The sequence below is a fragment of the Mus caroli genome, chromosome 5 (genome assembly GCF_900094665.2).
Source record: "Mus caroli chromosome 5, CAROLI_EIJ_v1.1, whole genome shotgun sequence".
Taxonomy (NCBI): Eukaryota; Metazoa; Chordata; class Mammalia; order Rodentia; family Muridae; genus Mus; species Mus caroli.
In genome coordinates this window covers 86,201,439-86,228,995 of record NC_034574.1, presented here as the reverse complement: position 1 = coordinate 86,228,995, position 27,557 = coordinate 86,201,439, and the positions used below count along the sequence as shown (strand labels likewise).

The 27,557-nt window shown below is 45.0% G+C and overlaps 1 protein-coding gene across 8 annotated transcripts in view; it reads right to left on the bottom strand.

Moving 5' to 3' along the window:
• The window catches only part of Septin11 (septin 11), an 86,097-nt gene that overhangs the window by 40,748 nt on the left and 17,792 nt on the right, over window positions 1-27,557 (bottom strand). The window lies entirely within an intron of this gene.

The window sequence follows — 27,557 nt, the reverse complement described above, 5'->3', positions numbered from 1 at the left end:
CCAACTCCTCCCAACTCCTCCGCTAGCTGTTAAAAGCCCCCTAGCTAGCAGATCATAAAACCTCTTGCAGTTTTCACCAGGTGTGGTTTTCTCATTGGGGTGTTGGGTGTTGGGGTGTTGGCCAACTCATCCCCAGACTTGAGCGGAGGCCCAGCTTAGGGGGGGTCTTACACTACCTCCCTAGGGACCTCATTCCCTGCATTAAGTATACAGTTCCAGGAAATAGGAGCTTAGAAGTGACTAGTTCAAATATGCACTAGGTGACATTAAAAAAAAAAAAATTAACAGCTTCCATCATTCAAGAAAAACATTCCATTCATTTCCTACACATGCAAACAAACATTGTTCCAGAAACACAACCGGGGCTCTGAGATGCTCACAGTGGAAGATACAGAAGGCTACAATTAAGAAACATTGTTATAACCACCATAAGGCAATGCATTTAAAACTTCTCAACACGGGGGCTGGTGAGATGGCTCAGTGGGTAAGAGCACCCGACTGCTCTTCCGAAGGTCCAGAGTTCAAATCCCAGCAACCACCAAAAATTAAAAAAAAAAAAAAAAAAACTTCTCAACACACAAAGCACGTCCGTCTCTTCATTTCCTGTCCAGGCTTAGTAGCACTTCTTCACGAAGGTGCTCTGCACACACAGGACCTCCTCAGTGTGGACTGGTGGAAGAGGGGGGTGGGGGGGTGGGGGGGGTGGGGGGAGCACAGTCAGGCATTGGAGTTGAGAGGCTCATCTGTCTTAGATGACAGTGCTGACCATTAACACAACTTTGAGCACATCTCCTGAGCATTAGAGATCAACTGCGAAGCTTTTCCTCCCTGAGAGACAGAAGTCATCTGTGGTCAGTCAATTACAGTATCCTAGCTATGATTCTCCAAGTCAGGAAGTCAAACATGGAAAGCCTTCTGGGAGACAAGATTGCTGGGACTCCAGCTATGGCTGTCACCAGCGGACTTGGTATTCTAATACTGAATGTGGATGAAGAAACAAACTTCTCTCTCTCTCTCTCTCTCTCTGTGTGTGTGTGTGTATGTGTGTGTGCGCATTCATACACATGCGTATGTGGGTGTGTGTAATGTTTGGGGATATATAATTACATGTATGTTAATGTGTATGGAGGCCTGGGGTCTGTTTTGATTGGCTTCCTTAATCAGTCCCCACATTATTTTTTGAGACAGGGTTTCTCACTAAACCTGGAGTTTAAATAGGCTGGGCTGTGGACAAATGAACTTCAGGGATCCAGCTGTCTCTGGGCCCAGCACTACTGTTAAGCAGCCCACATCACCACAGCTGGCTTTTTTATGTCCTGCTGAGATTCTGAACTCAGGACCTCATGCTATTCCCCAGCCTCGCAGTTCTGTTTTTCTAACTAAAAGAAAGGAAAGGCTGTGTATGATAACTTAGTCAATGATTTTAAAAGACTTTTTAAGTCTTATTTTTTTTCTATTGTGGGGTCATGAGTATGACTTAACAACCAAAGCTGGTCCATTCTCAAATTCCTATGGTTACTATATGGGCAAGACATGTGACTCTGCCAACACTAGGGCTGGCAGATTTTAATTGGTCTGTGAATACTAGACTACATGGCAGCTCTGATTTTCTGAAATAAAGCAAAAAAATTCAACCCCTTGCCTGTGTGGTGGCAGCTGCAGGTTTGAAGTCAATGGGACAGGGAACAGATGTCCATTCTATGAATAGTTTCCTTGAAACCTGCCAACAGTAAATACAAGACTAGAGAGCAAGCACTTAGCCTTGAGTGGAACAACATGGGCCACAGCTTCCCTCACACACAGGCCTCATACACAGGCCTCACACACAGGCCCAGTGGGCAACTGTCCTGGAGGATGAGGGAGCCTTCCAATAGTGCCGGACTTCCAGCCCCAGACCTGTGTCTGCCCCTTCCTCTCAGATACCTCAAAAGTTCAGACCATAGGTATTTTTAGGGTGTTTACCACATCCGCTGAGTCGTGGGGGAGGAGCATGTGAAGCCAGCCCTGGATTATATTTAGAAATGTTTCCATAGCAGCTGCGTGGTGGCTATTGGGCACTAGGCTTGGAGAAGCCGTCATACCAGCCTTCACTTCTGTTCTGCCATGCATGTGAATGGTCATGCAGCAGAGAAAAGGCTGGAAAAGACCCAAGCCTAGGCTCCTCCCACTGCCAATCACAATTCTAACTTTTGGAGAAAGGCAGGGATTGATGCTCTGGATCCTGACTTGCTGGATTTCCAAATAACCAACATCCACCCAAAAACCAATCCCAGGAAGGCATCGTTTCGTAATTATAGCTCTCATCTCAGAGCTCAAAGCTCGGCATCTCACCGTTATCCAAAACATGAGAAGCCACCCACACACCCACTGGGTATATTTATACCCATTGAAAACCACACGCAAAATGTCAGGCCATAAAACATTTTTGGTCTTACAATTTTTGAAATTTAACCTTGTGTGCTTTTTCCTTAGATTGTCTTATGAAATAGCTAAGATTTTTAAATATACCTTTGAATTTTATAATTTAAGCCAAATTCTTCCCAGTTTTTTTTTTTTGTTTTTGTTCTTTAAGAAGGGCAGCAGCTCTCTTTGTGTGGTGGACAAAAAGGAAACAGGAAGTTCTTCACCCAGCTTAAGAACTGGAGGGCTGGAGAGATGGCTCAGTGGTTAAGAGCACTGACTGCTCTTCCAGAGGTCCTGAGTTCAATTCCCAGCAACCACAACCATCTGTAATGAGATCTGATGCCCTCTTCTGGTGTGTCTGAAGACAGCTACACTGTACTTATATACATTAAATAAATAAATCTTTAAAAAAAAAAAAAAAAAAAAAGAACTGAAACAGCAGAGGGACTGAAGGACCAACTGAGAAGCTTTCCTGGTGACTCCTACAACTGAAATGAAGTCCCTCTTCCCCACCCTGCGTGACACGCACCTTAGAATTCACTATCTGAGAAATGCAGTCTAGAGGGCCAAGTTTCAAAGACCCCCAGATTTCATCTGCACGACTCAGTTGTTAGCCTGACTACTTCTCTTACATTTCCCTATCTGTACTGCAAACTGGTATGACTCCGCAGTCCTGCCATCTCATCCCTAACTCATGCTTCCCCAGTTTCCTGTTTCTGTTAGAGGGATTTCCCTGCCATGAAGACCTCTGCTCCCACCTCAATTCTGAGGTCTTACCAACGCTACCCACTTCCTCTCTTGCAGCCCCACCCCAACCCCATCCCACCTTCTGGGCCTTGATTCTACCCGCTTCTTCTCAACCCTGATGCTGGACAGGTCTCAGTACCCAGGGGTTCTCTCCAAACTCCCTGCCATCACAAAGCTGTTCACATTTCCATGCTTCCTGGATCTTCAACTTCTGACCCAGAAGCAAGTGACACCTCGATGAGTCGCCTTCCGAGCCTGAGACAAGTTTAAGTGTCATCCTGCTAGACAAGGGTGATTCCCATTGCCTGTAAGGGCCTTGTATCCAATGACTATACCTTACAGCCTCCACCAAAACATTACTACCTAATTTATCTTTATTACAAAATCTTAGGGGATCCTGAATAAACATCTCCCTTTCCAATAAAAAGAAACCTCTGACAGTCTCTGATCATCACGACTAACAGTTCATGGTGGCTAATGTTCTGGAAGAGCCCTACACAAAAGCAAAGTGAAGCTATTTTCTTAACTGAGTGAAGTAGCTGTGATCACCCAAGTTAAACTTATAAATGAGGAAACGGAGGCACAGAAGTCTGTTATTTACCTAAGGCTGCGGAGTTACTGAAGCTGAGGGGCAGAAATTTGAAGACAAGGAGTCAGCATGTAAATCAATAAAAGCATGTACTTAGTTAGCCTGCGCTAGTGTGGGGTGGTCTACGATGCTGCCAGGTAGCCCTGGACACTGTAACGGTTCAGCTACTAAAGACATCCAATATGTTGAGACCAAAAATAAATAAATAAATAAATAAATAAATAAATAAACAAACAAACAAACCTCTAATAAAACACTAGTTCTTTGGCAACCATAAAGGGCAGACATTGAGACTCAGAATGGGCAATGTTCTCCCGGTATATTTTCACTGTCCTGGCAATGCCAATGCATTTTGATTTCTGCAGTCATGGCACATGAAGCCTGTAATAGAAGGCTTAGTTTTAACCATTTGGGAAATAAAAGTAGCAACATGAAGCCACTAAGTAAGTGACCAGAAGACCTTAATTGGTGTAATGCCCCCCCTTGCTAATCTGTCTGCTGAAGGTTTCTTACTGAACCAATCCCACAGCCCACTGCATCATGAATGGAGTTGGGACTGAACTTGATTGTACAGAACAGCCAGGTTTAATCTGACTGTTTCATTTTTCTCTTTTCAGAATGTGTCTTCTTGGGGATAATAACCTATTCCCCTAAAAAAGCCTACTAAAAAAAAAAATCACTAAAGTAGAAGGGGGTTGTTTCTGTTATTCATTGTTAAACCTTGTTTCCAACCCTAAGAAGGTTTTCAATGTAGCAGTAAAGACAGGTCATACCAAATAGGATACTGCTGAGGATAAAAGTGACACATACCATCTTAACAGAGGGACATGGGAAAGGGGGAAGTAGCTTTTGGCTGTTGAAATTTGGGGCACCACTGGAGCTCCCCTGGATACATTAATGAAACAAAGGTGCAGTTTGCAGGGCTACTCCTTGGTGAAAGCTACCTGTGTCCAAGAGGTCTCTTGGCAATAAATGTACATCCTTAAGTTCATAATCTGAAAGTTTTAGGAGATGCTCAGTTGACTTCATTATGGAGATAATTATAAGACAGCTTATATAAGAATGTGTGTCAACTCCCAGTTCTAAATGCCTCTTTAATCTGTGTTCCACAGGTCACTGTTGTACTTAAGCAGAGTAGGCTGACAGACAGCTCAGAGCAGACAGACAGGGGTTTGAATCCCTGCTTTGTTTCCTACTTGCTTTCTGTCTTTGTTCCTGCTTGGCAGGGCTGCAGTTAATGGTCCTCAGGAAACATGAGTTTCCTTTCCCCGAGTGAGGCGGGAGGAAGGGACAGCTCCAATTGTAAAACCTGAAATGAATTAGTTCCGTGACTGCTGCGAGACACTGCAGGGGAAACTGATCCGCAACGCTCTTGGACAAAACAATAAATTAAAACCCGCTCTGAGAAAGGCAGAGTGAACAGACAGAAGGCGGCAGGAGAGAGCCTGAGGGTTCCAGCATGGAGGACAATCCACCTTCAGAGGGTAAGCTCAGTTAGAGTTGGAGGAACACAGTGAATGCAAAATCAACCGTTCACAGCATCAGCAGCCTCCAAGGCTGAAAACCATTGCACACTCCCCACCCTCACTCTGGCTGCTATTTTAATCCATGCCAGACTCTCGAAATTAACAAGCTAGATGCACCCAGATGGACTCTATTCTCCACAGTCCAAGTGATACCCACTTATTTCACTTTAAAACCCAAACTGTTCAGCATCAGATGTGGTTAGTAATGTAGCCTATACCCTCTGATCCTTATCAAGGGGTGGAAGCAAGAGAGTAGGTTGCCATGGTAAATGTTTTGTTATCATTAAAACAAATTATAAAAGCAAGATAATTTTTACCTTTCAGGTCAAGAAGGTTTCTATTTGACATATAATTTACATGTGCAGATGAGTGTTGGAGATTTTGTGTACACGATGCAGTTACTACATTCTTGCCGTAGCTTCAGTTTGTGCACAGTAAATCATAGTGATCCAAGATGTTTAATCCTGCAGCTTAATTTTTTTCTTCTGTAAAGTGACATGATTTAGCCAAAGACTCCCTCAAGCCCTAAGTCAAGCCTCTGGTCCTTTCGCCAATTCTAAGGTTTCTTTTGTCTGGAAATCAGAGATGCCTCAGTCCACAGCTATCACTTGCTTAAGAAATGGCAACACAGGAGATACTTCAGGTAGACGGTTCTGATTGCCAGGTCAAGACAGCTTCTTTATAAAGAGACGGCAGTTGGAGAGTCTATCCGGCATCCTGAGAAACTACAACTGATAGAGATTGTGTGTGTGTGTGTGTGTGTGTGTGTGTGTGTGTGTGCGCGCGCGCGCGTGTGCTGAACATTTCATTTCTGCTTTTCCTGCAATGATTATCACTTAGCCACAAGTTGTATAGTTAGATTCCAGGCATGGTGGAGGGAGAGAGAAGAAGGTTAAGGAGGGGAGAGGGGAAAGAAGAGGAGGGGGATAGAAAGAGGAGGAAGGGAAGGAGGAAGAGGGAGGAAAGTGGGAAGAATGGGGAGAAGGGGTAGAGAATGTTCCCTCCTCATTCTTCACAATTGTCCTGCCGCAACTGTCCGTTGTTCTTTTTCCTGCATCTGCAGTCTTTCACAAGTTTTGAAAAGGGCCCCAGTAGCTCGCGTGTGAGTCGCTTTTCTGTCGTCAGGGATCAAAGTGAATCTTTACTGAGGTTTGTATTCACCTTGCGCCATTTACAGTGAGGGGTAATGTGTGCTAGACACTGTGCTAAACGCTAAGCGAAAAGTACAAAGCTCCCACCCTGTGGAATGTGTCAGGCAAGCGGAAGCCGGCTGAACAGCCACAAAGGTACAACACACTGAGTCCTACAGTGTGCACAGCCATTGCTAAGAGCCACGGATCTGCTGGTGAGAAAACAGCACCTGGAACTGTGGAGTAGCGCTGGAGCAGGGGGAACCCCAGGTCAGTCACAAAGTTGGAAATAACAGATGCTTTGCAACTTTGTAACTCATGTAATTACTCAGATTTCAAGTAAACTCACCAGCCTACCTACCATATGCAGAACCCCGTACAAGTAGCCAAGCATTTCTGAATACTAATCAAGCCGATAGCCCTAAAGGAGTCAAATGCAGGCTGTATACTTCAGGCTAGCCAGTAAAAACAGGGCGTCTCAATGAACGAGGCCCAGGGGAACCCATAGGCCAGCACAGATGGAAAGAGTAGGTTTGTTGGGCACAAGCAACGTAGCTGGTCTCTCCTCCCTGGGAAGCCATTCCTGTTGGGAAGAGGAGAGGCGCTTTTCATTTTAGGGCGTTTCTGTTGAACTTCCTGTTTCAGCCGTACAAATGAGAACAGGCTGAAGAGAAAATGCAGATTTCCATGCAAAAATCTGACTAAGCCATCTCCCAGTACCTGAAGAAATCCTGACCTCACAAACTACTTCCCAAGTATTCTAATTGATCATTTCTGTAAACACATACCCTTCCCAACTAGAATCTAGAGAGAACTGAATTGGTCTCGGACTCTCTTAAAAAACTAAGATGGGTGTGAAGCTGGGAACTGCCTGCCCTCAGTTCCCAAATGAAAGGGAAAGCAGAAGAATTTGAATTATGGACCCAAACCACAACTATGAAGCCCACACGGAATCCTTTCAGGATGAGGCACTGCTGGGGTGACTTTCAAACTCTGAAACCTCTCAAGCATTTCATTTCCAGTGAGGGTCACATTCTTTAAGGATGATTTGAACAACATTTGCAAGTCTGCTTGTCATCTATACCATGAAATCCAAAAGATGGAGCCAAGAAAATCCCCAGGGAAACTGTTCCTCACACACAGCGGAACAGAGCCAGAGAGAAGAGGGGGAGTTGGGAAGATAATGATGTTGGTTTCTCTTCCTAGCCAGCTAGAGCTGGGACTGAGAAAGGGGGTGTCCAGGGCCAGCTCCCAGGTCACAGAGCAGGCGGATCACGAGTAAATAGCCCCAGGGGCACCCTAGAAATCTCTGACCTACGGCTCCAATTCCAAGTGCTGCTTCTAAGTAACTTTTTCCTTTAAAAAATTTCCAGGAAAGGAATTAAATATGTTTTTCTAGATCTTGGGGGTAGGAGGGGATGCATCTAATAAAATCTGTCCCTATGCTATTGGTCTTGCAGAGAAAAACAAAGAGTCCGCATGCAGACCCTTTCAAAACACCCCCTATTCTCTGACTTGGTCATTGGGGGTTTCTTGAGTGTTCCCTACCAAGTTAGCGTTTCCCCTCTGTGACCAGATGTCATACCTCCAGCATTACTGCCCCACCATGCCTTGCTTTTTGCCAACTCTTCCTATCTTGCTTTCTCACTGGCATCAGGTACTGCCAATCTGCCAGCTAGTTCCTATTTCTACACCTGGAAAGCCAAGCACTTGCAGGCATCACCTTTCCCTAACCCTCTCCAGCTACACAGCACCAAAGCCTGCCTCTAGTGCAGCAGCTCTCAGATAAGAGCTTGGGTACCTCCGGCCTCCTTCTACAGCACAGAGCCAGGGGAGCAGGAGGCAGAGCTTTTCGAGACCCAACACCATGAGCCGTGGCTCACCTTTCACCACCAGACTGGTCGATGGTAAAGCCATCTATCAGGGCCTTTCCACACAGGTCTCCAGCTCATTCTATCTTCTGTACAGCCTACCTTCCAATAAAAGGATGAATTCTCACCTTTCCTAAGACCCAGCTGCTTTGGCTGGGGCTAGCTAGCATTTTATCTTCATTGCATCCAAAATTACATTTTTTTCAGATGTCAATTAGAAAAAACACTGCTGAAGTGTACTGAGCCCCAGCTGTGGCTCCCTACCCACCCGGCCCCCACCCCCAGATTCGAGACAGGGAAGCATTAATAAAATACCCCGTGGGCAAATGACCGCCAAGTGTGATGACCCAAAAAACATACAAGTGGGAGCAAAATTTTCCTTACAGACATCATGTTTTTCAAAAAGTCTGTTTAAACTCAAGAGGCCCAAGCTAACTGGAAGCCAAGACTTAACAACAACAACAAAAGGCCATTTCTTACATTTCCAGAGACCACAGCCTTTCTGCTGGAGTCTGAGTGACTTAACGCCCGCCCGCAGGAGCCTCACAAATCCTCAAAGTGCTGACCAGAGCAAAGTCCCGTGTTTGGGAATGACAGGGTCCATGTGTGCATTCCAGGAATGCTTACACATTTTATAGTGCTCAGAGGAAGAAGGGCGGGAGGGAAGCGGTGAGACAAAGAGGCACGAAGTCTCACAAGGGGCTTAGCAGCAGATGCTACAGCTGTCCCAACCCCTATCAGTCACCTCGAAGCTAATGCACAACACACAGACACATAACATCATGTCAGACCTCTCAGGCTCCAACCTACCCAGCTCTAAGACTCACCAGGTCTCCACCATACAACTGCCACATAACCTCTCACAGGGATCACACTGGTCCTTCCTGCCCTGCCTTATGACAGACTTAGATACGTTTTCGAAAACCACGGGTGAGTTCACCATCAAGAGAGCTACAAAGCTGGAGTCAGCCCAGAGTCTTCCCCTCAGATTTTTACACACCACTCTATTCTCCATGTTCATGAATCCATTCCCCGGCAGTTCCTGTCTTCAAAAACACTGTGGCTTAGGGCATATATTTTATTCACTGAATTACTTAATCAGCAAATAAAAAAGCATGGATGGGCTACTTCCTTCCCTGGGCCACCATTTCTATCACCGGACATAAATTAGGACTTCCTTTTTCTAAGATTCCATTTATTTCTGTCCCTTTCTGAAAAGGCGGGGGGGGGCGGCTTTTATGATGAACATAGACTGGCAGTCTCTCAGAGACAGGAGGAAGCACATGAAGCCAACTCTAAAACAGTTGGGGGGCAAGGGGAGTACCAGGGTTGTCTTCAGTCACAACCTGGCCATTTTCTCCTCCCAAGGTAATTCAGTTCCTTAAGCAAAGCTGACCTAGTGTCATCTCTGACATACCCATAGCACCTGAAAACCATATCCCAAAATACCTCAGAGTATAATAACTATGCTCTTAAGAAACAAACAAACAAATGAACATATGACCTTATTCTACAAGTAGCATGCAATAACCCGTCCAAATTCACAAGCTCTTGTAAGAGTTTTCATGGGGTCTGAGGAGCCTCAGCTCTGAATGGAACACTACCAGGATAGAACAGAGGTTGTCCACAGAAATTTGGGATGTGTATGCATTCTTATAACCACATAACACATTATCAGAAAACTAGAAGCATGGGATACCCTCATTTAGTTTCCTAAGTCATGGCTCGGGGGTCATAGGGCTGGAGTCTCTGCTCAGGAGAACACAAGGCTGGCAGCACAGGCTGGCTGAGCTGAGGTATGCCCAGAGATTCTAGGGCAAAGTCTACCAACAAGCATTCTGGTGGTTGAAAGATTCGGTTCCTTGAAATTATGAGCCTCTCCTTGGTGGCTGCCAGGGGATAAGCTTAGCTCCAAAGGTCATGACAGTGCCCAGCCATGAACTTACCCACCCACTTCAGAGCCAGCAATGGAGAGTCTCCCTGAGTGCCTCTCTCATTTGGGGTACCCTTCATCAGGAAGAGCCCAGTCCCTTATAAAAAACAGCCTGGCCACATCAAGTCCATTCAGGGTAGTCCTCACTTTTAACTGAACGGCTTTATAACTTAACCTGCTCCCAGGAATAGAAAAACCCACCGTGGTGACCAGTCCCGGCAGACAAACCAGGTGTGTATATACCAGGCAGCTGGGGTTGTGGGTCATCACAGGATTCTGTCATCCTGAGAATGAATCCAGATTGGATATAATCAAGAATATTATTCCCTCAACTCAAAAAAGAATACAACTACATTTCTGGGGAGAGAACAGAAATTAGTAATGGCATAGCAAACTAGATTGCCCCAGGTCAGCATGGTGTCCCCCTCTTGTTTATACTGAATTGTGACAGTCCCACGAGGCCAGTGACTGCCTATCTGGAGTCTTTCTACTTGTGGAAGAATCTAGAACAAGAGAACTTTGCAAATATATAGGCGCTGGTTATTCGACAGGAACTCTAGGGACGAAATGAGAACTCAGAAGACAAGTCAGCAAGATAAAAGGATGACTTCCAAGTGTCTCATGGCGAAATCTAGTGGCAAGGTTAGGTGACAAGCTCACACAGCCAAGGCCTCCCTTAAAGGAGGTCAGCGGTGATCAGAGTCTCACAGAGAAAAGAGTGCTTGCAGAAAATGCCTGGAGATTAGAGGAGAGGAAGGCACTGAATTGAACTGGGAAGGCGTCGAGAAAAGAAGGAACTCCAAAGGCACAGGAAGAAAGGGCAGAAAAAGGAGAACCACCATAAGCCAAACCCTGGGGCTAGAGAGCAGCTTCACAGCTAAGCCTGCTAAATGCTTCCTGGAATAGAGAAAGCATCATGAAGACACACCCAAGCAGTGGACCTTGACACACACCCCCGCCTGGCACTGCAGCCGCCAGCGTCTGGTGGAGGGATCCAGTGAGCAGGCATACTTGGGAAGATTCCTCTGTTTTCTCCCACCCAGTGAGCTATGAACTTATCTTCCTCCCATCTCTCCAGCAGAACAAGGACTCTCATGAGTATAGAATTGTCCTCTGTCCAAGGTTCTAGCCCACATTACCAGGCTGGGCAACCATCCAAATAGTTCGCTGTTTGATGCAAACTTTCTCCCTGGTTGGGGGGATGGGGGGGAAGGCTGGTGGGGAAGCAGAGCTTGCAGTGAGCCTGACAGTTGCCGCTATAACCCCTATCCTTCTAGACCTGCTGAAGGGTTCCATTTCTTCCTTAATCTGCTTAAAAATAAAAAAATAAAAAATAATAAAAATAAAAAGGAACACTGTAGATTCAATACTCCCAGTAGCAGAAAGGGCAGCTTTCTACCTTGCCAGGCTAACTGCACATCTCACTAGCATCCACTTAGTTGGAAAAGCAAGCTGGTTGTGGGGTTTTCTCACATATGTTTGTGCTCTCAGGGAGGCAGATCCAAGCCACTGTATTGCATTTTCAAAGTGTCCTTTCGCTGGGTGATTTTAAATGCTGGCTTTCTTGTGCTGATTAGCTAAGGGAAAGCAAGCCTTCTTTTCCCAGGCTGCCTGCCTGCACTGCAAGAATGTTCCCACAGTCCCCTCCACCCCCTATTGTTGCCTAAACTTAAAGAGGCATTTTATTTATTTATTTTTAATTATTATCAGGTTCATGTGCCTGAACAACACACAGAGGATCCAAGCAGAACACTGGGAAAATCCTACAGACAAAAACTCTGTAAAAACTCCCATCAGCTCTTGACTCAAGGGTTCCAGCTTCGAGCACAAAGCAATAAGGTTTGGGCCAGCAACCCAGGTACTCACGGGATGAGAGGCATCCAGTTCCCCTGTAACTCTCAGATTAATTGATTAAAAGTTAGGGGGATCTATGACGGGAGCTATTTCTGACAGCCTCTGATAACATGATTACAGGGAAGGATGGCACTGAAATCAAAACCCAAAAGATTATATAGCTCAGCAGGGGGGCCTTGCTGTACTTCAGACATTCTGAGAAGACAGAAACTGAGAAAGTTAGCTGAGACCCAAGGTGAACAAAAGATCAAAATTAGCATACGGCTTAGGCACTGGTCCAAGTAGCTGCCATTAAACACCCCCAAAGCCAAGTGGTTTATCAGAATAACAATTATCCAAGTGGTGAAGGAGAGAGGCAGGCAGGGGAGCGATCAGCAATTAACACCTGCAAAAGTAACTCCCATGGCCATCTGACTTTGAGAAAAGTCCAAGCCTCAAATCCTGTCTACACAGACAGGATCAAACTGCCTATCTTCCTGTAGTCAGGGCCCCACAGTTAAAAACCCCTTTTGCTACAATTTTTCCTAACGCACACACTTGCGACCAGGAGCAGGGTTAGCACAAGGCAGCAGCTGCAACCAACAAGGTAAGGAGATGAGGCTTGGTGGCTCCTCCCAGCTTTCTCCTCTCTCCAGCTTCCTACTCACTTAAACCATATAAGTCATTGCAACATGACATATTCACGAACCACAGTAAAATCCCATGCATTCGGCCAGAGAGACTGGTGACTCCTCAGTCACCATGGAGGGTAGAACGGTGATAAGTTGCCTTGTGTTCCATCCACCACTCCCGGCACCAGCGCGGGGAAGCACAGGGAATCACAGGGAATCAGTTCAGAGCTGAAGGAAGCTGCTCGGTCAACGCCACAACACTTAGAAAAGAACACGAGTTCCTCCACTTCTTAAAAAGAATTCTTCTCTTTACTATTACGAGTATGAGTGTTTGCCTGCGTATATGCATTGGCATCCTGTGTGTTTCTGGTTCTCAAAGAGGCCAGAGAGGTTGTTGGCTCCCCTGGAACTGGAGTTACACGTGATTATGAGTTGTCATGTGGGTGGTGGGCACCGAACCAGAGTTCGGTGCTCTAACAGTTAGTTGAGCCATCTTTCTGGCCCCATGTTTTTTTAACCAACCAAAGAAGCAAAAAGAGAAGGACCAATATTTCCCTTGAACGAGGCACAGAAAGCCACAGACCATTTTCTACTACGCCAGAACTTAAACGCACTAGCAAAAGCCAACAGGATCTCCGAGGCTGCCACACCATCCACCCTTCAGGGTGTCAGTGGGATGGTCCTTCCTCAGCCAAGGAACAGTGATGGCTACAGGCAGATCCAGCCCTTAAGGAAATTCTGCTTCATTCCCTGTGAAGCGGATGGTTTGGACCCCTATTTCACAGATGGGGAAACCAAACTCACTTAAATGGCAAAGCCAGAGTCTAAACCAGTTTTACCGGATTCCCATCACTCACACCTTACACTGCACAATTAAAATCAGATCTTCTCACAGGATACCCACTTCTGCAGCACCCCACATGTGCATCCTGTAAGCAGAACATCACGTTCTTCAGTGGGCGTCTCTCACTTCCTTGTATTTTTTGCCCACCATAGCTGTAAACTAACAGTACACTACATTTTCACACTTGACAAGGTCCCAGAAGAGTATTTCTTGGTTTTTGTTTGTTTCAAAACAGAGTTTCTCTGTGTAGCCCTGCCTGTCCTGGAATGAGGACTGGCCTTGAATTCACAGAGATCCGCCTGCATCTGCCTCCAGAGTGCTGGAATTAAAGGAGTGTGCCACTACCGACTGGCCATGTGAGTGTTTCCCAAATTCAGGAATCCAGTGTTTCTTATTCATCTTACTTTGAACTTTACCTACTATAATACCTATAAAAAGGCTTTATGTTTACAGACAGTGAATGGCAGAGAGTACAACAGAATACAAGGTAGGATACAGGGAGAGGACCCACAGTGATTGGTATGGGCTGAGCTGCCTCAAGCATACGATAGGGGTCAGGTGTAAATGGGGCTTTGAAAAGTGGGAGAAAACCAGTATGTGGCCGCTCTAGACATACGCTTTCGTAAGGACTCTTCCAATGCTCAGCCCCCAGCTCTTGTGTAAGGCGTAAGTAACAAACAAGCTGCAGCAAAATTCTTGTCACCATGGAATCAGCGGTCCTAGGGAGTCTCTAAAACCAGTTCTCAGTAGCCTTTTCTAAACAAGAGTAGCACAGATACATGCTGACCGTAGTAGAGCACTGGGAGTATCGCACTCTCTTCTGAGATGAAGAACTTCGAAGGCTCCTAGTCACATTCCACAGACCCCAGGCAGCTTAGATGGAGAGAAGAGTGCATGCTAAGGGCAGGGTCCCAGCAGGCAGGAAGAGAGCAGGGAAGCTGAGGAGGGCCCACAGCTGTTGCTGGGATGGGTTCCTTACTGTGCCCACACAGAAAGCTGGGGGCTGGGATGATAGTGCACACAAATAATCGCAGGCCTCCAGAGGCTGAGGCAAGAAAGAGGAATGTGAGTTCAAGGCCAAGCTGAGCTACACGTGGCCCTGATCCCCCCCAAAGTGAACAAAAGCTAAAAAGGAGTAAAAATTATAACTTATAAGTGATGGAGCAGCTTGCGGCCATCATGCTCACTCTCACTCACGTAAGCTCACCAAGGCTCCTCTCTTCTCTTGAGTGAAGCAAGAGCAAACAGTGGCAGAGAGGGTCAATAAGCAGCCCCGACTGATGCAAACCACATGGCTAAGCACGGAAATTCCTATCACATCCTCTGCTTCCACCAGACCCCGCGGATGAACAAGCAGGGAGGTGTGGCCAAGCCCCTCTGGGCAGTAAGGAGAACAACTCTCTAGACGCCTACCTCCCACATGGAAGAAACCGCCACCTCACCAAGTTAAGAGTCATTCCCACGTTCTGTTGGAGGAGGAGAGAAGGCAGGCATGCACACGGACAGACAGGCAGACACACACACACACAGGTTTGCTGATGGAACATTATTATACAATTCTGAGCTTGCATTAAAAAACAAAACAAGCCTATAGGGTTGGCAAGATGGTTCAGTGGATAAAGTCACTTGCCACAGAAGCCTAGTGACCTGGGTTCAAGTCCCAGGACCCATGTAAAGACAGAAGGAAAGAACCAACTCCATGACTTACAGTCATGTTCTCCCATCAAGTACACACATATGCACAATAATAATAAATTTAAAAGAAAAAAAGAAAAATTTTGTTGCTAGTAATATTTTACTCCCATGAACACTTATGTTCCTGCAGCCTGGGCTAGCCTGGGCTAGCCTGGGCTAGCCTGGGCTTAGTGGCATTTCTTTTAAGTTGTTTCAGTGGATAATTTATTTACTCAGGCTCCCATTTCTGCAGCCATTTTAATTCACTCACATTCTTTTACATGCACTTTCCTGCAGCTCACAATTGGGAAAAAAGTTCAAGGGGACAGCCACTAGGGAACCAACACAGAACTCGCAGTGCGTTTATCTGCCTGCGATCCCCAGAGCCCTTACAAGAACTTGCCCAGACTTTGGAAATCGCATCCAGGTGTCATCTAACTTAAGCATTAATATTTTCCCATAAGAGCAGTGCAAAAAATGGAAGCATATTTTAAAACCAACTTTAAATAAATTTCAAATCACACATTTATATAACATCGTATAAGCTTGCCAGTGAAAATCAGCTGTCATTCTCTCGAGCCTTTTCCCACACTTTCCATTCCTCTCCCACCAAACACTTCCTTTAGAATACTGGACTCTTCCACCTCAGTCTACACGAGACTGTGTAACTGGGCCTAACCTCACTCAAAACAAATAGGCACAAGAAGGAAGCTAGGTCCACCACTGTGCTCCACAGCCAAAAATCTCCCAAGGCTTTCCAGTGCTGTCCCTGCAGTCAGCTTCACCACCATCATCACCATCACCACAATCACCATTGTCATCACAACCACCACCATCACCATCATGCTGGAAATACTACAGATTGAACCCAGGGCCTCATGGTAGCAGTGAAGTATCCACCTGAGGTGTGGACTACTCAAAACATGTACTATCATCCCTCTGGCCTTCAGTCTCATCATCCATAAGTGGGACCAAGAGGAAAGAAAGAAAACTGTCCTCTGTTCTTAAGCTACTTTCCATGGTCTATAGGGGATGCTGTCTCCAAAAGCCTATATGTGAAGTCAATACATAAAACCAGCTTTTGTTTTTCTTTACAGTGTTACGTTACTTCCCATGGGCTACAAAGAGACCGTGCCCCAGAGAGTCAAAAATGGAGCAGGAGGCATGGCTGAGAGTCTGAGCACTTGCTGCTCTTACAGAGGACCAGGTTTGGTTCCCAGCATCCAAATGGCTTCTCGGAGTCTAGTTCCAGGACATCCGACAACCTCTTCTGGCCTCTGTGGGCTCTTCTACTTATGTGGGACACATAAACTCACTCAGGCAACACACACATACACATGAATAAATAAAAGATGCATCATGCCAGCTGTGGTGATGTATGTCTTTAATCCCAGAATGTGGGAGGCAGGAGCAGGTGGAACTTTGTGAGTTCAATATAATAAGTTTCAGGACAGCCTGAGTTACTTAGTTAAACCATGTCTCAATTCATCAGTCAATCAATCAATCAAGCTTTTAAGAGGCTGGGGGAGGAAGGCCCATACTTTGTTTTTCTTTATAACGTTATTTTACAGGCCACTCTCAGCATACAGCCATCAGAAGTCCTAACTTTGAAACCACAGAATGCATACTCCTCTGTCAGGTCATCTTTTGGGCACCGTAGGGTCTTTCCCACATAGAGTAGGCTAAACAGGACCGCAGAAGCTAGGTGTTGTTACTTCTTAAGTGTTCCTCCAAATGTAGGTGTTACTTCGTAAGTGTTCCTCCAAATGTAGTCGGGAGCATTTCAGAGGTGTATAAGTTTATTTGTTTCCAACCCCACAGCCTTGCAGGTGTGGCAGAGCTCTTGCCTACCATGTGTGAGGCCCTGGGTTCAATCCCCTACACCGCTGGAACAAAAGCCAGCTGGGATCATCAGGCCTCACACATCCATTGGGAGTTACAACTTCACGTACTTCAGCCAAAAACAATATGTTGCATTAGAGCCAATGGCAAGTTGACCCAAAGACCAGCTGTCTTCCATTACATAGGCCATTGAAAAGATTTACAAAAATGTGACATTATGAATCAACTCTACATTCTTAAGTTTGAAAAAAGGTTCTGATTTTTTTTCTTCATAAAACATTTATGTCAGTGTATAATACGTTTATTATTGTTACTTCAAGTGAATTTACAAATGCCTTTAAGCTTAGTAACAGTAGACGAAGCTGCAATAAGAAAACCCTGGGACCGTCTAAAAGAGAAGCTTTGAGTTAGCATAAAGAATCCTCCCAATTAACCAGAAATGTTCCAAGCTGACACTCCCGCTGCACACGCTCCGGATGGCTGAGTGCTCCCAAACATGCCTGGTTTTGTCTGTAAGGCATTCGGTGCCCTTTACTGCCTATGCTGAGGGGCCACACAAGCAACCCCATTCACCCAGGCTGCGTTACACAGCCCTCACGAGGGCTTGCATTGCTTACCAACAGTGGCTCCCCATGAACACTCAACTGCACTGAGAACCTGAGTTAAACCTGATCTATCCCATCTGCAGCCAGCTCTATAATGCTGACAATGACCAGGCCCCTTAGAGGGATCCGTGCTAGTGAGAACCTGCCTCTGGACGATCTGGAACGCCTTACTTCTACGGTCCCTGAATTTTTAGTAAGCAAGTCAGGGGATTTGGCTCAGTTCTGGGTCTGTGGGCCTGAAGCAGGTCATTTATTCTCCTGGGTCTCGGCTTCCTTCTCTGTACAAGAAAAGAACTGGAGGACTGGATTCTTTAAAAGTCCTCCCTGCACTCGAATGCTATAAAACCCTGAACAACAGAAACAGAAACCCAAGGGCATTCACTCGCCTCCACAGCAGTGCACACTGCATTAGCAGAATGTCCGTGCACGGTGTCTAACCCACCAGCACCACCAGGGCTGACTGAAGGAAGGCGACAGAAAGAGGCAGGAGGGAGCCAGTGCAGGGCATCCTGGGTATTCTCATTCCATCTCTGGCCCCTGGATAGAAAACTTGCAAATACCGCCATACCAGAGGGAAGAGGTCCTGACGGGTCACACTTGAGAGGAAAACATCTGAGTGAGCGAGAATGGTGAAAAGGAGAAGCTGTCCAGACTCAGAAAGACCCACGTATCTCACGTAGAATCTGGGTTTAAACTTACACGCACATGCACACGAGAACACACACACACACACATGCAAGTACTCAGAGCAAACTATAAGAGAAGAAGGAAGCTGTTTAAAGGGAAGGGAAAGTGGAACAAGACAGAGTCACAGAACAGATGTGATATAAAGGCAGAAGGGCGAGGCAAATAATAACAAAATAATAAGCATACTCACTTATTGGATAAGGACATAATTATGCAAGAAAATGCCATTACTTTGTATCCTAACCAAAACAGTTAAAGGAAAGAATGAATCATGGCCGTCCATACCTGTGATCCCAGCACTGAGGAAAAGAAGACAAGACAGTCAGCAGTTCAAAGCTACCCTCAGCTACCCAGTGAGCTCAAGTCCAGTGTAGCTACATGAGACTCTATCTCCAAAATAAACAAAACATAAATGTCGAAAGTCACAATAGAAATTAGGAGGTTTAACGTCTTGAAATTACTAATAAAACTGAGAAGTATCCAGCAAGCTTAGCAAAAAAAAAAAAAAAAAAAAAAAAAAAAAAAAAAAAAAAAAAAAAAAAAAAAAAAAAAAAAAAAAAAAAGAGTAAGGATAGAAAACAACCAATTAAAACCAGACAAACAAAAATCAAAAAACTGGTGAAAATGGCAGGCATGAAGCCAGGGCCATCATCACCTGGGGCTCAAAGAAACAATACTTCTGTTGAAATCTCGAAGATGCCTTGATCCACAAGGAGAAGACTTAAAGTATCAGTTCACCAGAAGACCACCAGTTTAAGGCTAGCCTAAGACCCTATCTCAAACAACCAAGCACGGAGGCTATGCAGAAGCCGTAGGCAAATACCATGCCATTTTGCAAAGGGACTTGAGCAATTACAGGTTTGGGCATCTTCCCCTCTGAGAAGACTCTCTATAATTTTTATTTTAAAGACAGTCAACAATCAGTCAGATACGGCGTCCTGCGCCTTTGATCCCAGCACGCAGAGCTGCTGAGCTTGTGAGTTCAAAACTATTCTCATCTCTCTGTAGGAAGTTGCAGGCCAGCCTGGGCTACATAGTGAATCGGTGTCTCAAAACAGCAGTAACAAACAAACATGTAGTAACAACCAAATCTACTTCTGAGGATGTATTTCTTTGTTTTTGTTTTGTTTTTAAAGTTCAAAGCCTGGAAACACGTGTTTGGGAAAGAGGCAAGTTATTGACCCTTTGTGAGCATTTCTTCTGAGGGCTCTGCACAGGGGCCTCTGGAGCAAGTGAGACAGATGGTAGTTTCTGGTTCTCAACCTTCCTAATGCTGTGACCTTTTAATATGCTCCTCATGTTTGGGTGAGCCACAACCATAAAATTATTTTCATTGTTATTTGGTTTTTAGGACTTATTTATTTACTTATTTATATAATGTATGTGAAGACACAGTAGGTGTCTTCAGACACACCAGAAGAGGGCATCAGATCCCATTACAGATGGTTGTGAGTCACCATGTGGTTGCTGGGATTTGAACTCAGGACCTCTGGAAGAGCCGTCACTGCTCTTAACCTCTGAGCCATCTCTCCAGCCCTCATTGTTATTTCACAACTATAATTTTGCTACTGCTCTGAACTGTAATGTAAATATCTGTGTTTTCCGATGGTCTTAGGTGAGCCCTTGAAAGGGTCAGTAGATACCCAAAGGGGTTGGTTTCTACCCACAGGTTAAGAACTGCTGGTATAGATGCTGTGCTCGCCAGCGTTAGTGCTAAGCGTTAGTTACTGCTGTTACTGCTGCTGCTGCTGCTGCTGCTGCTGACCGTCTTCCTCTCTAAACCACTGAAAGGTATTAAAATGGGCTAGCTTCAAGGGCTCGAAAGACCCTCTCACTACCTGCTCTGCTTTCTTCCACTCACCTCAGCCTCTACCCAACAGCTAATTATGAGTTATATACTAATTATCTAGTAAAAGTTTCTCAAATGACAGAGCTTAAATGCCTGCCCCCCTGTAGGAGGCTGGATTCTCAAGCCTTTTCCTTTCATGTCCTGAGATCCAGGCTCTTCACTTTCTGGACTCTTTGACTCGTTTCTAATTTATTAGGCCAGGGCATCTCCCACTTGAATGAACACTGGGTTCTTAACAGTCGCTACAACAGTTAAATGCAATTAAATAAACCAGTTAAAAGCCAACTAGATTTCAAAAGACACCGAAAGTACAAGCCAAGGAGGGAAAGACTGTATGCTTTAGGTCCCTACGTAAGAAACAAAAGTTAAAAAACATGGATAAATAGGACATAGTTTTGTAAACTCCTTTTGTAAACTCCATGTATTGTAGATGGTACATGTACATGTTAGTCTTAACAAAGAATGGATGTCAACAGACAGAGAGAATGCCTAGTAGTGGGGCTTTGGGAAGGTATGGATAGAAACCAGGTCGTTCACAAATAATATATATATAATTGCACAGTCTAGCCACTATGGCATAGGAATCGGGATCCCAGTCCCTAGGGTAACAGGCATGGGCCACATCTTGTTTAACCTAAACACTATAAGGAATGGTAGGACCAAAGCACTCATGCTGAACACACATAGCTTGACCTTCCATACAACACAGTTCACTCAGGAAGTTCCTATCTCCTTTTGTAAACTCCATGTATTGTAGATGGTACATGTACAGGTTCACATCAGTGCACACATATGTGCACACAGGTTACACATGCACATGAGTCTACCTACCTGCATAGAGGCCCAGGCCAACCCTGGTGTTTCTTCCATCCATCTCTACCATACATCCTGAGATAAAATCTTTCACTACAACTGCAGCTCATCTAGTCAGCTAAGTCAGATGGTCTAGGAGCTCAGGGGTATCCTCCCGACTTGGCCTCCTGAGCAGTGGGGTTGGCCCTGTCCCCGCATGGTGCTGCGGATCTACCCTCAGCCTCTCATGCTTTGTTAGGCAGTCAGGTAGGCAGATCACACAGGCACTGTCAGCTCAGGGTAACGCTGACTTGGAGGGGAGTTGCCTCAAAGGAGAAGTATCCCCAGTACTTCACAACAGGACCATCTTTCTTGCCTGGTCTTCTTTCAATACACAGTGAATCGCCAATTGTCTCCAAAAATGTTCATTTTAAAGTGGTCCCTCTTCCCCACTTCCTCAAGTGAATACCACATTATTATGAAGCTCATAAAAAGCCCTGGACTATTCCTGATGATGGTGCTACACCTACACAAATTCAAAGATCATAACTAGGAAGCACTTCACTAAACCAACTCAACGTTCTGTTCCAGAAAAACATATAAAATGATGTACATTTTTAAAATAATCAATGTTTCCTTTAACCAATAGACCCACCTAGCCTGGCCTGCATGAAACATGCATTATTCTGAAACCTAGTATCTAAACTTAAAATACTCAATGACACACAGGCTTAAAAACTCTATATATCTCATTTTTTAAAAAGGCAGTGTAGACAGTGTCGTAGCATTGGCTAGGAGTCAATCGGAGATTAAAAAAAAACTGCATCTCTGCTACTCTTTAGTTGAATGGCTTTGTGGTACTGTGTGTAAGTCTCTTTATCTTTAATTGTTAAATGGGGATAATAACTGCATGCTGTACGTTTGTTAACTGAGATAATCCACGGCACAAGTACCTACAGTAAGCAATTCTAGAGTAAACAATGTTGTCTACCAAATCAGCATCACTTCTGACAGGCACTGATGTTCATGTAAGATAACACTGCTACCCAAGCTTGTAAGACAGGAATAGTATTCTTTCCATGGAGCCTGTAGTCCCCGGTTCTGGAGATCAGACATCTGTTAATAACCACCTCTGACTCTATTATTTCTACAACTTTTACTATCTGCGTTGGCAGTTCTGTGGAAGGTAATTAAACAACAAAAAATGAAAATGCCAAAAGCAACCTGCTAATTTCCATACAAAACAGCGTCGGGGGTTTGTTGCTATACATATAATTTCAATTACTAGGAAAAATCAGCCCAGGGGAAGGCCCGGAACACAGCATCAAAGAGAACTAACTAGTCATTCCATTTGCAGAGGATGTCTCACCCAGGCAAGTAGTGTTTTCTGAATCCCAGGAGTAAACTACATCAAAATGTCAACCAGCCGGTATGGTCTGGGCAACACAGCCCTGACAAAAGTTAGCCTCAGACCACAAAGAGTGGAATTGAAAAGGAAACTCTTAAGCACTGCTGCTCAATGCTCTCTGCTGAGACATCCTCAGCCCTTAGCTGATGCTGAGAGGATTCCTGGGGGAGACAGCCGATTGTCCAAGTCTTAGTTCTAGAACCTTCTCCAAGCATGTTGTGTCCCAGAAATTCCCAAACCTAACTCTTCTTCACAGGAAGGGGTGTGAACGGGCTGGAGAGATGACTCAGCGGTTATGAACACTGACTGCTCTTCCAGAGGTCCTGAGTTCAATTCCCAGCAACCACATGGTGGCTCACAACCATCTGTAATGAGATCTGATGCCCTCTTCTGGTATGTCTTAAGATACTATATATATACATATACATATATACACATATATATAAAATAAAATAAAATAAAATAAAATAAAATAAAGGAAGGGACATGAGCTTGGGACGGCAGCTAACTTTGAAGTTTTTACCAAGTGATTCCTCTGTGACAGGCATTCAGTACTGAATTTAAAATGCAGACAGGAGTAAGAAATGCAAACAATTATGGTCTACCGAGATGTCTGCTAATTACAGAATTCAGAAAGTGAACCTGCCTCTGCCTGGGTGAAGGAAAGCTCAGAAGCCTGCAGGTCCAGAAGGACGAGGACCCACAGAAGGAAAGAGGCAGATAGTGATGTGCGGAGACAGCAAAGCCGGAGGAAGCAGAGCAAGGGCGGGGCCTGCAGGGCACAGAAGGGCAGGCCACCCTGGGGAGACGAGCCCTGTGTATCCTGAAGGGAACAAAATATGAAAGGGCAATTTGGCAGAAATAATTTAAGATGGTTAAAAATAGACACTGTCTCTCTGATAGCTCAAATTCCCTTGGGAAGCGTTTCATCCTAACAAAAAGGCCCTTTAGTTCTACGGTTTATGTGACAGCATTACAGACTGGATGGTGTTTTAAGAGCCAGAGTGAAAGCCGGGTATGGTGGGCTGCTCCTGGAATCTGCTGGGGAGGCTGGAGCAGGAGGACTCCAAGGTCAAGAGAAATCTGGGCTACAATAGTATAATCAGTTTCCTGGCCTGTCTCAAATTCACCACCATAGTCACCACACACACAACACGCACACACACACATACACACACTACACACACACCAACAGCAACAACAACCACTACCACCGCCACCTAACTAAGTACAGTGACTCACATCTGTAATATCCACACCACTCTTGTGAGGCTAAGGCAGAATCTCAAGGCTGTAAGGACAGCCTGGGCTACAATGTGTTTTGGCAGTTCTATGGAGGGTAATTAAACAAGGAAAATGGAAATGCCAAAAAGCAACCTGCTAATTTCCATACAAAATAATGCGAGTTCCTCTTTAAAACAAACAAACAAACAAACAAAAACAAAACTCATAACGTTTGAAATCTAGACCAATCATCACTGGGCCTGGGAATGTTGGGGGTGGTTTTCTAAATAACCCCTTGGCTGAGTACAATAAAATAAAACTCCATGACCAAGTTGCTGACCATGGAGCCCGTGCTTGTGTTTATCCAGCTGTGCAGTATGCAGGCTTATGAGGCACGGACTGGATAGAACTTGGCTCGCATCTGTCATCTGAGTTTGGATGGGTTTCTCTAATTTCTTGAGAAAAAAATGAATATCCCTGTATTTATTAATTCCCCGGATGCCTGAAGTCAGAGATTTGTTTTGTTTGGTCAGGGGCCTGAAATGTGATTCGAGGGTCACAACACTTCATAAGTTTTCCATAAGTTTCAACATTAAGCCCTCAAAATGTCTCCTAAGCGCAAATATTCAACAGAGTCCATTTAGACAACCAGCAGACAAAGAAGGTGTGAAGGCCTCGGAGCTGCCCTCTCTGGCCGATCCACTCCCAAATCCAAAGCAAAAGGGTCCAGTTACACTAACAAGCAACACTTCCAGGAGTTGCAGGCCTCAGTATGAGTTGCAGAGCTGGTAACTCCACACTACCCAACCAACGCAGAGCGCTGCCCCTTCCAGCTCCTTTCTGCTGGCCTGAAAAATGAGACAGAAATCCAGCACCTGACTCTAACTGCAGCCTTGGGAGCTGCTCCAAGCCAAGCCTAACACGTGAACAGCAGACGGCTCAGCGCCATGTTTTGTGGTACAGTTGTTCCATGGAAATGTTTTTAGAGGCAGCATCGAGGGTCAGGGGGACCCAAAGCCACATGGAACACCCCCAAATGTCTTTACAAGCATGCTCCGATACTGTGTATGCCTTTCCACTCAAGCTGACATCTGGAGCCTCAGAAAACTACCATTTTTGCGGTTATGGAATGGCTGGATATCAACTATTTCATGAAACTCAAATCGTCTACTAGGATATTCTGCCAGCTCTTTTTAAAGTCCTTATTATGCAAAGCCCACATTGGCCTCAATCTTGTGATTCCCTGCTTCAGACTCTTGAACAACAGGTAGGCAGCCCCATGATTAGTTATTGTCCATATTATTAGCACGGATGATCTAACTGCCTTTGTTTGTTTGTTTTGCGTTATAGAAATGTTGGGAAGTAGGCTTTAGGAAGAGAGTACCAAATCCCACATAAAGACCATAGCAATGTGTTAAGCCAAGTCAACCTAGGAATGCATTTTCAAATGAACTTACTAAACAAACTCCCTCTCTCATTCATCCCAGACTCTGTTATTGTAATGGACAATACATTTTTCTACAGACAAGATGAAGCAAGAAAAACGGAAAATGCTGGCCTCCTATGAGAAAGGAAAGGAGGATGCGCAATTTACAAGCCAGCTCATCTCCCAGCCTTCAGCATCATTGTCAAAGGGACAGTCCTTAATGAGGTGGCCTCTCGCCTCTCTTCTGGCTCCAGCACTAACAAGTTATTGGAATTTGGCAACAGACTTTCTTCTACCTATATCCTCTTGAATCTTATATCATCATCTTGCCGGCTTCATAAATAATTTATAGTCTGTAGGAACAGCCATTAACTGTCATTGGACCTAGGTGGAAAAGAAAAGGCCCGACTGCTCACTATATATAGCACACACTTTGCAGAATGCGCATTTGCTAGCCTCCCACACACCTTGGAATCTCTCTCTGCCTCTCTTGACTGCCACGACACCCAGCCATACCTGAACTCCATTCCTCTTCTCCATTGGATGTCAAGATTACAGCAAGCACACATCAAACACATATGTAAACCACAAAGTATGCTTTAGTTCTTCAAATTCTATTGTATTCTTTTTGTTCTTGTTTGGTTCTGGTTGTTGTTGTTGTCATTGTTTGTTTGGTTTGGTTTGGTTTGGAGATAGGGTTTCTTCATGTTGTCCTGGTTGTCCTGGAACTCACTCTGTAGACCAGGCTGGCCTCAAACTTACAGAGATCCACTTGCCTCTGCCTCCCGAGTTCTGGGTTTAATGATGTATGTCAACAATGCCCGCCCGTATTTTAAGGCATCTCAGAGCTGAGATGTAACTCAGTTGGTCTGATGCCTGCCTAGCATGGAAGGAGCCCTGGGCTGCGTCTCCAGCATAAGAGCAGGTATGGTGGCACAGGAAGCCCCAGCACATGTGGGAGCATGGGAGGCGTCAGCAGTTCCCCATCCTTCACTACAGTGAGCTCAAAATGAGCCTGGGCTACCCGAGACCTTGTCTATATAAACAGATGCATAGGTGTGCCAATTATGATGGTCTCTTTACTGAAATACAAGAAAAACAAATTAATTTCTTCCAATGGAATCAGATTTCAAACTACCGGAGTCAGATTACAAATGTGTTTACGTGTCCCACACAATTCTTTCCAAAAACATGGGTTTAATGTTGCCAAAATTTTCAGAAGGGAAAAATTTCACTTCAAATCTAGATGTTTGTTTTCTTTTCCAACACTGAATCTAAGCTTCGGTAGCCCTCGCTTCTCTCTTCGGAGCCAGTGTGGTGTGTGCTTGTGTGGTGACTGCCCTTTCTGCTACTCTTTCTGCCTCTGATGTCAGCGCATGCCTCGGTTTAGTATGGGTGCTGGGTCAGAACCATCACAGACTCCTTTACCATCCTGAGTGTGGTGGTTAGGGGAAGGGGTGATGCCTGGATGTCTGTCTGTGTACCACGTGTGCAAAGCCTTCGAAAGCCAGAGAGGGTGTTAGTTGGATCCCCCTAGGACTGGAGTTAGAGATGGTTGTAAGACACAGTGTGGGTGCTGGGAATCAAACCTGGGTTCTCTGCAAGATCAGCCAGTGCTCTCAACCATGAGCCTAGCCCCTCCTTTACAACCTTAGCACATATGCCATCAGTGATGCAATTCAAAAATTACATAAATCAACCAAAACCACATGATAAATCATTGAGACGAGCTATTTTTTCCAAAAAGTATTTCTTATTGTTATGGCAATATTTAGTTGAACATTTTTACTAACTGTAATAATGTATAAGCACGAGATTTGGAATACACAAATATTCTTTACAAGACACGCTGCTGCTAGTTTAAATCTGGACAATTGTAAGTGTTCAGAATCTAGAAAATTGACATTAAAACAGTACTAATCTTGTGCCCTGTTTGCCAAAATAGTTACTGTATTTGCTCACCAGCTCACAGCCATTTTAAAAGCCTCGATGGCTTCCTTCATGGAAAGGACATCATAGCTAATTAGATGAAGCGCTATCCTAAATCTTGGGGCTTAGCTCTACCATGGATTCAAAGGCCTCTTGTCAAATAAAGATAAGATTTGCTTCATGGAGTATTACATAACATAGCAGAGATCTTGATTCAGGAGGTGGCATTAAAATATAGAATAGCCAGGTGTGATGGTACATGCTTTTAACCCCAGCTCTTGAGAGGCAGAGGCAAGTGGATCTCTAAGAGTTCAAGGCCAGCCTGATCTACAAAGCAAGTTCCAGGACAGTTGGGGTTGTTACAAAGGGAAACCCTGTCTCAAAAAAACAAGAGGTGGGCTAACCTGTGAGCTTTGAATGTCCCCCCCCCCCAAATGATCAGTGTTAAAGGTTTAGACATCATCCTGATGCTATCATGACATGGTAGAAACTGTAAGAGATGGAACCTACAGGGAGGTCATATGTCACGGGGGGGGGGGGGGGGGGGGGGGGGGGGGGGGGCTGGGGGCGTGCACTTTAAGGAAACAATGGGATTCAAGCCTCACCTCTTCCT